The sequence below is a fragment of the Adiantum capillus-veneris genome, chromosome 14 (genome assembly GCF_014529385.1).
Source record: "Adiantum capillus-veneris isolate H3 chromosome 14, ASM1452938v2, whole genome shotgun sequence".
In the NCBI taxonomy this organism is placed as follows: domain Eukaryota; kingdom Viridiplantae; phylum Streptophyta; class Polypodiopsida; order Polypodiales; family Pteridaceae; genus Adiantum; species Adiantum capillus-veneris.
The window spans coordinates 9,717,694-9,730,206 of NC_140944.1; positions in this window are offsets into that span (position 1 = coordinate 9,717,694).

Consider the following 12,513-nt stretch of genomic DNA (forward strand, 5'->3'; position numbering starts at 1 on the left):
AGAAGAAGAGGATTTTTAACATCATAGGAAACTATCCCAAGAGACCTTAAAGATCTATCACACGAGGAGAGTTCAAGACTTGTTATTCAAGAGGGACATGCATAGGAAACGTAGAACTCCAAAAGAGTTTCACCACATTTTCTCCTACATGGAATCCGCAAAGATTCCACTCAACCAAGCAATTTCAATAAATCGATACCTCCTCCTTCAAATACAGGTTGCCACGAGTTGGGTAGTTGAGAGGGAGCTTCAAAGAAACATAAAAAATATAATAATATTTATATATAGAGAGAGAGAATGAGTTGGGTGGTGGTAGTGACAGTGAAGTGGTAGCGAGCCTGGTTGTGATATGGGTTGGGCCTGCATAGATTTGGGCAACGTCATAGCCCCGATTCCAAGACATGGCCTCTTGTAGGTGCGCAACTGGAAACTTTGCTCAACTTCCATTGTCTGCATGACTGGCTCCTCTCCTGCTTCAACGATTGCCACCGTACCATCAAGCTTTCCCTCATCTCTTCCACAACCTTATTCTTCACCCTGGATCCTCGCAATGTGGAGCACATCCTCAAGGGAAACTTCTACAACTATCCCAAGGTACTCCTCTCTCCTTTCTTCTTCCTCTTCCTTTTTCTCTATCCGTATTCCCCAACTATCCCAAGGTACTCCTCTCTACTTTCTTCTTTCTCCTCCTTTTCCCTTGTGCATGCATCTGAGCCTCTTTCTTTTGGCATCATGTGTTCCAGTCAAATACTACTTCAAATTTTACTCAAAATTTAATTTTTGTTGTTGAAATCTGGTAATGGCAGGGAGAGAGAGTGTGTCGTGCAATGTATGATTCGTTAGCTCGAATGGAGAGACATGGAAGAAGCATCGTACGGTGGCCAGTCTTGAGTTTTCAAATAGAAAGCTGCAAGATTTCAACACAAATGCTTTTATGTAAGATGCACTCCTCCTCCTTCAGATTCTTGACGCCGTAGCATTCTCACAGAAAGTTGTTGATTTGCAAGTAATGGTCTTGTACCTCAATTCTTTACAGCACAAGCATGCAGATTCACCCACACACACACACATGCGCACACACAAATGCTTCAGTAGAGGACATTGCCAGTGCTTTACAAGTGGTTGCATGCATGCATTCACAATAGCCATGATTAAGTCTCTCAAAAAACCACCAATCGACATCTACATAACACATGCTGGATTGGTCATCTAGAGAATGAATCTTGTGCATAGTCTTTGTTATTGGCAAGAAGCCTATGTTCTGTGTTGCCATCTAAAAACCTTGCAGAGTGGTCATGATGTAAGGATGCAGAGTTTGAACTATGATCGGACCCTCTTTTGTGCATCCAAAGATGGTCACATCAAACAAAAAATGTGACCCTCTTTTGTGCATGCAAAGAGGGACGAGGAGCCAACAAGTCTCTCAGCACTGATGACAAAACATAATGCCAAGCTTTGTATGTACCTCAACATCTCTTCCACAAATTCTTTTGGACATCCCATTTTTTTGGATGAGGACTCTGACTTCAGCATCATTTTCTCAAACTTTTCGCTAGATAGCTCCTAATAGCTCTCCTACAATGTTGTTGCAAAGCCAAGAAGGATCAAGAATGATAGGTGCCGTGACAGCTCTACAATTTATTTTTTGTGCCATACATGGATTAATCGCACAACTTTGGCAAGCCTTGAGTGTTCTTTTTTAACCAGGTTTCAATATATGCTAGAGGTTAGGATTCTATTTCTCATTGTTGCTTTCTAAATTATGATGAAGTAATTGCTACTGTAAGTATCACAATGTTGTGCTAGTAAGGTTTTGTTGTTTCAAGCTACCATGGCTAAGCAGTAACTTGGTGTCAAAAGTTCAAGCTTTAATACAAGCTAATGCTCATAAATCTACACTTTTGTGACAGTTTGTACACTGATGTTTGATTTATGGTTAACCGGATATACTTTATTTATGCTTTGAAATATATTGTAATTTACTTAGTTCATTGTTACACTTTGCAAATAATATAATATTTTATTGTGATACCACATGTTTTAAAATACTAGTGTCGCTTTCTATTTTTCTCTCTCACAAAGAAGCCTCTTATTATGGAATACCCATCAATAGCCTTACTAGACCATAGTTAATTTTCACCTTGCTTAAAATTTTTGATTGAAAGTGAAAAATCATGATGACAATCTCATTGGAATTTACTGTCATGTTTAACATTGAGAGACATATTTGTGAACATTTCAAACTTTTTGTCTTTCTACTATATAATATGTTTGTATCAATGCTTATCTCATAATAATAAAAAACACAAAATATAAAGGTACTTTATGCATTTTACAACAATAATACAAATTGTCAAGGTAATTCATTTAACGAAGGATGCATTCACTAACTAAACAAATGCACGATGGGGAGGATTTGTCAAGGAACATTTGAAAGTTTTTGGCTTTTCAATATGTACTAGTATGTGACCCGCGCGTTGCTGCGGCCAAAGAAACATTGCCTCTATTCTTGTAGGGCTATCTTCTTTCCAAGTGGAACACTATCAATACTCTCTTCCTATTATTGCATTTTTGTAAATGATGCATGACACAACCTCTTGATATATTCTAACAAACATAAACATATGTAAGATGCAACAAACATAAATATATGTAAGATACTGCAAAGCATTCTTTGATACCAAAATTGGAAGCTTCTTATAGACATTATTTTTCATGAGGTGCTAGCCCTTGTTCAACAAACGTAGAAGTACTCTACTTCTATTGGGGGGGCAAGAGAGAGAGAGAGAGAGAGTCGTGCTTTTGGTCTATCTTGGTCTAGCAATGCTACAAACTTGATTATATAGATTAGATAAGTTAGCATTGTGTGAAGTGATGAAAGCTTAGAGAAGTCAATGTAATAATAAAGTTTTTTTAGCTTGCAGAAAGCCATAGGGGAAGGTTGAGAAAATTTGCATCTTTTGAACCGGTGATATAGAGGTTTTTGATGGTGGACAAAGTCCTCTTTGATTCAAAAGGAAGGTTACATAAATATTATCTTCCTTCTATAATGTAAATGTTCTTTTACAACTCTCATCTACTTTTGCATTACATTTCCTTAGCAGGCCACAATGATTCTTCACCTTGTTTTATTTGCAATATATATCACTCACTATTTGTGAGTTTGGGCCCAAAAAAAAAGGGGGGGACTGACAACTTCTACACCCACCTTGAAAGGGGAAATGACCTTGAATGCACCCCGTCAATCATCCTTTCATTTCAACCTTTGAAGTTTTAAAAAAAAGCTTATTAACCTCAATTAATCCCACTAACTTGCGCCTTGGAAGGGGAAAAAACAAGGTGAGGGATCACAAGGGCCTGCCCACAATGAGATTTTTCCATGTATTTGCAACTCTTCTTCATTAGCATGGCAGGGATGGACGTATATTGGGGATGGGTATATACCACCTGCCTTAGTCGTGGGGAATGCATATTTCTTTACTTCTGTCAGTGTCATCATGTTCCCATCAATTCAATGAGTTTTTGCAGCAATTTCTCACATTTCTGAGAAGGAAAATCTCTGCCAAAAGAAAGCTTGCACAACACATAATCAAAGGCATTGTTCTGATTGAACTTTTGAAAGTGTATTTCTCTCACAATGAAGGGATGGAAGGCACATATATTTTGAAGTACGAGGCTTTGATTCATTACAAAGCATTGATAGATTTATAAGCATGTATTTTTATATCCTTTCGACTATACATTACATGGAAGAGAGCATATGCTGCAAAACACCCATGACAGATATCATCTTCATGTTCCTAAAGAATGGGGTAGGTTGAGAGTGTTCTTCACATTATCCTTGGCAAATGCTCGTACAAACCTGACCAAATTTCATCATATTATCGTCCAATGAGGCACAAGTATTGGTTCGAATGAACCTGAAGTGTTAGCCTCAGGAACAACACCTACAAACTTTGCAGTAGCCAATTGCAGCGCTATAAAACTTGAGGATAAGCCTCTTCCCATCTGTGTGAAAAGCTGAAATTTGCTATACATGATGAATTCCAATTGGAACTCTCGTATTTACATTTGCTGTACATGAACTCCAATGGAACTCTCATATTTACAAAAAATTGCTACGCCGATGATTCGGTCACCTCCCCCTCGCTTGTCCCAACAATGTCTTTCAAGGCAGTGGAGAAATCCTTATAAAACTGCAAGAAAGATCTCAATTAATCATCATAAATCATCATAACTTAACGTGAATCCAGAATGAGCCACATGAGCATAGAAGACCAACCTTGCAGGCTTCCAACGTGTCGCCCCCCCATCTTTGTGCATCTCCACCATGAGAGTGTGGATGCAACTTCAAATATTTGTGCCAAATAGATGGACATTAAGAATGATAACAATTCGTACATATGCAACATTTCAACCATACCATACCTCAGTTGCAATCGATAGATGCCCTTTTTGACCCTTCTCCGCTCCTTGAAACTTCATCTATCAACAATGTAATGCTTCTATCAGCGCAAGTATCGTTCTCCCTTTCTCATCATCAAGCGAGCGGATGTGGCCTCGACTCCTCTTGATTTTTAAAGCCCTAAAGAAATGCGCTTGATTAGAGGCTTAAGGTTGAAGGGCAGTCTCCCTGGAGAGAAGCCTTGCCTTTCTGATATCTTCTAACTGCTCATCAGCTAGGTTAGATTTGGCTTCGAGCCATCATTTGTGCTCATCCTCAGTAGCAAGCCCCTTGGCTTTTCTAGAGGTAAGCAGTTGTACCTCCACAGTAAGATGCTGCAGGTGTGCCTCCCTAACTTTCTTGATTCGGGGGCCCAAGGTTTTGATTGCTTTCTGAATGCTCCGAGCAAAGAGGTCCCATGCCTTGTGTTTGTTGAGGTCGACATCTTTTTTGAGCTTACCTAGTGCTTTCTTAGTTAGATTCCAGAAAAGAGGGTCTTTGAATAGGTGTGCCCTGTTACTGATAGTTTTTTCCACCTCTTGGGGTCTGCTCCTCCCCTGTATTCTTCTTAAAATGTATGTGCAAAGGTATGTGATCCGAAAGGCTTTTTGTTGGGACTACCTTCATCTTTGTTAACAAAGGTATCCAGTTAGCTTGGTGTGAGCAATAGCATCTGTCCAGCTTGGAGGCAGTGCAGGCATACTGGAGGCTTGTGTAGGTGAACCCAGGAGTGCTATTCCATGGGCCGATTTCCCATAAGTCAATCATCACCCATTTTTCACACAGACTTTGCCATTTAGACCTTTCCGAGCCAGCCAGCATACTGGAGGATCCTGTTCTATCCTTGCTCTTTTCTACCATATTGAAGTCGCCGACCAACATCCACTCACCTTCAATAGGAGTATCTCTAAGATGCATCCATAGTTTAGCTCTGTCTTTTGCATTGCAAGGGCCGTACACATTCACAATGGTGAAGGGATGCCCTTCCCATCTGATTCTAATCCCCAGGATTCTGTCGGATGGGTGGTTTAGAACCAGCTTTGGCTCCAATTCTCTGTCCACAATGTTGAGGACGCCACTGAAACTGTTACTTCCTTCTCCATAGAATACTAGTTTCTTTCCTAGTGCCTGCTTTCTCTTGCTCTGGGCATCTAAGTGGTGTTCCTGGATGGCCAAGAAATTGACTGCCTTCTCCTTTTTTATTTCCTCCCAGAATAGGGTACTCTTCTTATGGGTTTTCAACCCATTTACGTTCCAAGATAGGATAGTGAGAGACTCCATCATTAACGAGGGGTTCATTGAGAAAGAGGAACGAATTCTTCAACATCCGAATCATTCCCCTCCCCCCTCTCCTTGGTCTGAGGAGAATCCGGGGGTTCAAATTCTGGGGATTTCTTTTCCTGTATGATGCAAATGGATTGTGCAGTGGGACAGTGAACCCCCCTCCTTTTAATGGGGGGACGGACTAGAACCTTTTACCTCAAGTGTTCTCACGACTCGAAGTACTGTGGAGTCTCTTGCCACTGCCTTCACCCTTTTGGCTCTTTTCAGACCAGGGACTTGAACAACCGTCCCCGTTGTCACTGTCATAAATTTCAGGGTAGCCGCGGGAATAATGATCTTATTATTATTGCATGCACCTTCGGAAATTTGTTGTATGGGAATCGATTCCTCCACAGTCTTTTCCTGCATTTTTACATCCATCATACCTTCTTTATCCTTCTTTGCATTTGCTCCTTTGTTGCTCTCTCCTTGCTTCTCCAGCCCTTCCATCTGGGTTTCCATTTCACTGGTGGCCTGTGCTGTCGGAGCTGCAGTACCCTTAGATTTCAAGGGGCAATCCTTGGCGAAGTGTCCAAAGTTGTTGCATTCAAAACATGCTCCAAAGTATGTTCCAAAGTTGAGCAGAATAGTAACAAGCCCAGCTCCGACATTGACTACCATGCTCTTAGGTGGCGTTTTAGACACATCCCATCCTATACAAGCCCTGTTTGAGGTTCTGCCAAACCCTCTCTTGCTAGGTATAAATAAAGGAGTGCCCAATTGACTCGCGAGCATCCTGAGATTATCCCACAGCCAGCTAGGCAGTCCCACAAACTCCACCCAGACCGGATGGAACCCTTGTAGAGATTCAGCTGAGTCGAACACTGGCTCCCAAGGCACCACACAGACCGTAGTCCTATTAAATACTAGGAGCCCTTTGTCGAGGATCTTTTCCACATCGGAGGACTCTTTGAATCTCACTGAACAAAACCCTTTAGCTAGGTAAAAAGTACTTTCAACTGCTTCTCCATGATCAAGAATTTGAGGGCCCTGAAGCCATCGAATCATCTCAAACCTGTTCGGGATTCTTCCACTGAACCAAAAACCAGTGTTAGCTGAGCTTGTTGGCAAACTATTTTTTGATAAGCGTTGGTGGAATCGCTACAGTAATAGCCTCGGCAACCTCCACCTGCTGTGCCAAGGACTTTCTTAAAGCAGAATAGGCCCGATCTGCCAACCCGTCTTCAACCAGCTCATTGTAATCTGTTTGGGAGCACGTTCTTTTGTTGTTGTTAGGACCGGCCTCAATCATTTTGTTGAATTCCATGAGCTCTTGCTGAAGTCTAGCTCTTATATTCTGCAGTTTTTCGATACCCCCTTCACCCGACACCCCTTTTGCTGCACCTTTTTTTTAATCCTTATAGTTAGGCCCCTTGTGTATGCTAGTAAACGAGATGCTTGGACTACGAGCTGCAGATGCATTTGACGCTTTATTCACGTTCGTACAGATGGGACCCTGAGGGACCTCGTCTTTGAGGGTTTTTACCTCGAATTTGAACCCTTGAGCTGAGGCCATTTTCTCCCTTGTTTCCTCCAAAGGAACTTTTTTGATCGAGACAGTTTTATCCTTTTCGATCGATACCGCTTTTGGGGAATGAGAAAGGGACAGCAGTTCGATGTCAAAACTTAGTTCATAAATTCTACAAATTTCAAAAAAATTGCTACTATTTTTGCTTTGCTTCTTTGCGAGGAGGACACTTGATCGCTTAATAAAAGAGACATTCAAGAACACTGCTACACCTTATATAATTTATATAATTTTAGTTAAACTCAACCTAATGATTTCATCAATTTCTTATTGTTTTAGAAAGACATTGTGGCCCTTTCACTTGTTGGCCTCCTAAAGGCCTTAGCACCCCAAGGGTGAAGGTCTTTCAAAATTCTTTGCTAGACAAGTGTTCCTAAGAGCTTTTAAAAGACTTAGCCTTAAGCAAAGTCAGAGGAGGGAGGTCGAAAATCGTGGGCAACCAGCCAATTGGAGAAGTGACTTAAAGATTGGCAAGAGAGGCTACATCGAAGAGCTAGGAGAAGAAGATTGCCTTTTTGGCTTTCTAAAAGAAACCCTTAGTGTTGTGTTGGGTTAGGGAGACTTTCATTGTTTTCATTGCATGATGGAGATTTGCCTTTCATTTCACATCCTGACATGTCTTTACTTTTTTTGCATTCTATTGTTTTAGAATGCTAAAGTGAAGCTTCACCTTGCATAATTTAGTAATTTTTATACACCCACGCGCGCACACACACACACACATGTTTTGTTTTGCATTTTATTGTTTTAGAATGCTAAAGTAAAGCTTCACCTTGCATGATTTTAATAAATTCTATACACACACATATATTAATTAGTTCTTTTTATTTCACCTTTCATTTCACAACTTCACATGGCTTTACATTTCTTGCATTCTATAGCTTGATTCCATCAATGTTCACGTTTGAGAAAGTCTCTTTTATTAAGTGGCTATTGGTCGAGTTTCCTCCTCACAAAGAAGAAAACCGGAAATACTAGCAAAATTTGAGATTTGCAAAATTTTTGGACGACTTTCTCATATATTTCATCGGTTTTTCTTCCGTTTACCATGGTTTGTGAGCTCGCTAGTCTCGATTTTCAATCGGCTCAAGACTAAGCTGAGGCAATCCTTTCCCAAACACTGATACCAGTTTAATTCAACCTAACAAAGCTGTCGTGACCCTTTCACTTGTTTTTATAAATCTGTGCTCGCCTTTGTTGCATCGAATAGCTCGCAGGTGGAGTGGTTGAGCCCGAAGATTTCTCTCTCACTTGGTGAGGTCGTGAGGTCAAGGTCTCTCACTGCGTGGTGCTTATTTGAGATGTGCCGAGCTTGAATTACTAAGTTGAAGTGGGATCTACGAAGATTTGATCTAACGAGAGTAAAAAGAGCGATTTTGATCCTATGATGGGAGGAATTGATAAAGGGTACTTTCATTTAAGGACCAAAAAATTTCATCTCACTAAATTGTTTTATTATTTTTTTATGCTTAGTAAATCTATCTTTTCTTATAAAGCAACATTAAAATATTCTTTTAAAAAAATATATCTTTTTAAAATTTCTTAATTACGTATAATTTTTTCACACAATGTGAGAATTATCAATTTTTTAATTTTATTATATCATATACCTATTAGACCTACCTTTTCCTATGAGAATGTTAAAATTTTCTTTTGTTTCAATTTGGCAATGGGCCCCTTTAATGTTTTTATTACATGTAAATCTTTCACAAAATGTGAGAAGTGCCAGTTTTTTTTTATATTATTATATCTTATATCTATGAGACCTACCTTTTCCTATGAAAATATTTATTTTTTTTGTTTTAATTTGACAATGGGTCCTTTTATTTATTTCACTTTCTTTTCATTTTATTATGTTTAAAAATGCCAATATGAGCCTTTCAATTTGTGTGTTTAAGTGGAGCCCTTAGTAACATATAAGCCATTTGTGATTATATGTGTATGATGGACAATAAAATTTTATATTAAAATACAAAAAATAACATGTGATTCTAAGCACTAAACACTCATTCATACTTGCTTCCCATAACTCTCAACCCCCTTGATGATGGGTCTTTAGTAGGCCTTAGTGACTCTTCACCTTGTTTTTAAAGCAATCGATCCAATTTGAGTAGATAAGCAATTTAATATTGAGTTGGTTTACAATAGAGCATGTGGGTGTCACAAATGATTTTGAGGAGGTTGAGTTTTAGAGGAAAATAAAGGAAATCTGCACCACACAACAAGCTAATAATATAAATTTTTATTAATATTATTTTTAGGCCCTTGTGAGAGGGTCTTGACATTTGTGTACCTCTCTCTTTAAAGAGGGGCATTCAGTATTGTGTCAAACACAATTTTTCTCATCCACTTTCACTTTAGTTTTTTTGGTATGTTTTTTTTTCTCCAAAACTCACAATTGTGAGTGAATTATATTAATCAACCCAAAAAATTACAATGTCTTGTCATGCTCGTGTTGAGCCATGACATCATCCAGGGACCATAGTTACATCGGCAGCGATCCCACCAACTCGCCCCCTTATCCTTGATACAAACGGTCCATTATCATGTTCTTTTGAGATCTTTTAATTACCGATAGCCAAGATTTCCCCCATCCTAAGCATACCCTCTGCTGACAACAAGGCACAAGTAGTCCTAGACCAATCCTCTGAGTGTTGCTTGCGCCCGAGCGTCCAAAATAGCACTTTGCTTTCTTGTATAATTTCTGCGAAGCTTGCCACCTCAAGACCTCCTTCAAACACACGGCGGTTCCTTGTCTGCCATACATTATGCAAGAAGAAGTACGTGATGATTTGAGTGCTGATGAGGATGGCAGGACCACCTGAATTCTTCCCTCCAAGGAATAGATCAATCTTATAAAAACCAATTTTCCATGTTCTTTGGACCCATTACATATTTTTCTTGCGAGGCCTTTGATAGTTGGGCAATCCATGAAGAGGTGGGCCAGATCTTCACTAGCCAACCTGTACCCCAAGCATCGATCTGAACCAATCCCTCTTTCCTGAATCTTTACCCCCGTCGGTAGAGCACTACCGGCTTTTCTTCTCTTTACTATGGTTTACGTATTAATATACACACATATATATATAGTTATATATATATAAATAACTCATTAATATATATATATATATGTGTGTGTATAGATAAATAAATAAATAAATTTATATTTATAATAAAAAGAGCTCATTAACATATATTATATATTTACTTATTTATATCAGGTGTGTGTGTGTGTGTGTGTATGTATATACAGAACTTACTAGAATTATGCAAGGTGAAGCTTAACTTTATCATTCTAAAAGAATAGAATGCAAGAGAAGTCAAGCCATGTGAGGAAGTGAAATGAAATGTGAAATAAAAATATACATTTAATACTTTAAAACCAAAATAACATTTAAGTTAAGTCTCGATCATCACTGAAAACATTGAAAGTATGCCTATCCCAACACATCTCTAAGACTTCTTTTAGAAAGCCAAAAACCTTTTTTAAGTCTGCCCCACTTCCCCTCCCATTCCACTCTACCCATTTACTTCTTTTCAAGAATCTCCTTCCTCTAAAACTCACTCCACTATGCATCCCCATTTCATTACAGAAATATAATTCTGACATTGTTGGGAAAAGCCCTTGATATGGCCAGCCAAAAGAGCTGTGGCAAGCACTTGCCTTCTCTAATTTGCATCTCTTTATTTCCCCATAACTCTCATTGCCCCTTAACTTCAACACGCCTTCGTGTCTCTCACCTTGTTTTCCTTTCTTCTTTTGCGGTCCTTTAATGTACAAGATTAGATTCTAGCCTATGTCTCTATCACGGTCTTAATTGAAAATATTTTCATGGGCTCAATATTGAGTAGTCTAGGTCTTTGTCATAGTCTTAAATCAGATTCCCTTACCGGATCAACATAGAGTAACCGTGCACATGAGTTAAAGAAAAAGTCGTGTCCTCACACCTCTACTATTCTAACTCACTACAATCCAGTGGAGGCATGCACTCCAACAATTGTACCTTGGTGTGCATCGTGACCTCTTGAGGGGAAAAAACCTTTAAAAGTGTACTAGAACCCAACTCCCCACCACTGCTCACATATCTCAATTTGTAGTGTAAATTTCCATGAAAAATCATAGTTGTAGGCGATCAGAGGTTGATTTTGAAGGTAAAAGATTTGGCATTTTGAGTATAGATACTCTTAATTTTGGCATAAAATTCCAGTTGCTTGACTAGTTTTCCCTTTAAAAACATGGCCAAGAAAATGATTTTTTTTCTTTGAGCATTGCTCCTCACTGCTTAATGAAATGTTAGGTTTATAGGCTTTATTCCATGCTTGTGTGTAACATGTTTTGTCTACTAAATGCCTAGGTGGAGGGAATCATGTGATAGCATGTGGAAAAGATACCTTTAGGGTGTAGGTACCCTTGTGGGGCATTTCTAGAGGGTGTGGACTCCCTTATACTTAATTAATAAATAAAAGGGTTCATAAAATGGCTTAAAAGAGCACCCACCAATTCTCTAGTGGATTTGGGTTGATCTTGAACCTCTTATGATGTCATGTATGATGCCAAATGACATGCCTACACTAGATATATACAATTAGCCTCTTTATACCAGTGCTCGAATTTTCCTCCCCCAAAAACCTACTTGTGAGAAATGTTAGAGATACACTGACCATATTTGAAGGTTTTTACGCTAAATTTGTAGGTTTCCTCACCGTCAAGGTTGGGGTTAGGGGGCTATAAATCTTGGCCCTCCATTTACTCGTGTTTCCTCAACATAATGAAGGCATGGAGCCATCAGATTACTGACACCTCAGCATCTGTAATTTGTACACCTGCAAGCCAATGATACTATTCTAGGTCAGCAAATGGGATACATGGAGGTGTCGCCACCTCGATGGCTAGAATGCAAGGAGGTGTCAACACCTCAGCTGCTAGTGTGGCTCTGCAGCCACAATTTGCCGTCCCCAACTTTGCTCAGTCCCACTTCACGTCTAAACCTATGTACCATTATCAATGCCAAGCCCTGCTTCATTCTTGGCCCCTCTCCCTTCGACACTTGACAACCGGGAATGGTTTGTCAATGAACATCCGTTGTAATCAATGCTCCTGCCAAGGCTTCCGGCTCCTCGCTAATCGCCATGCGATCGCAATGATTACGAGGAATGGTCCGATTAAATGATCATTGACAAACCATTCCCTACACCTTCAATTTTAATATTTAAAGGT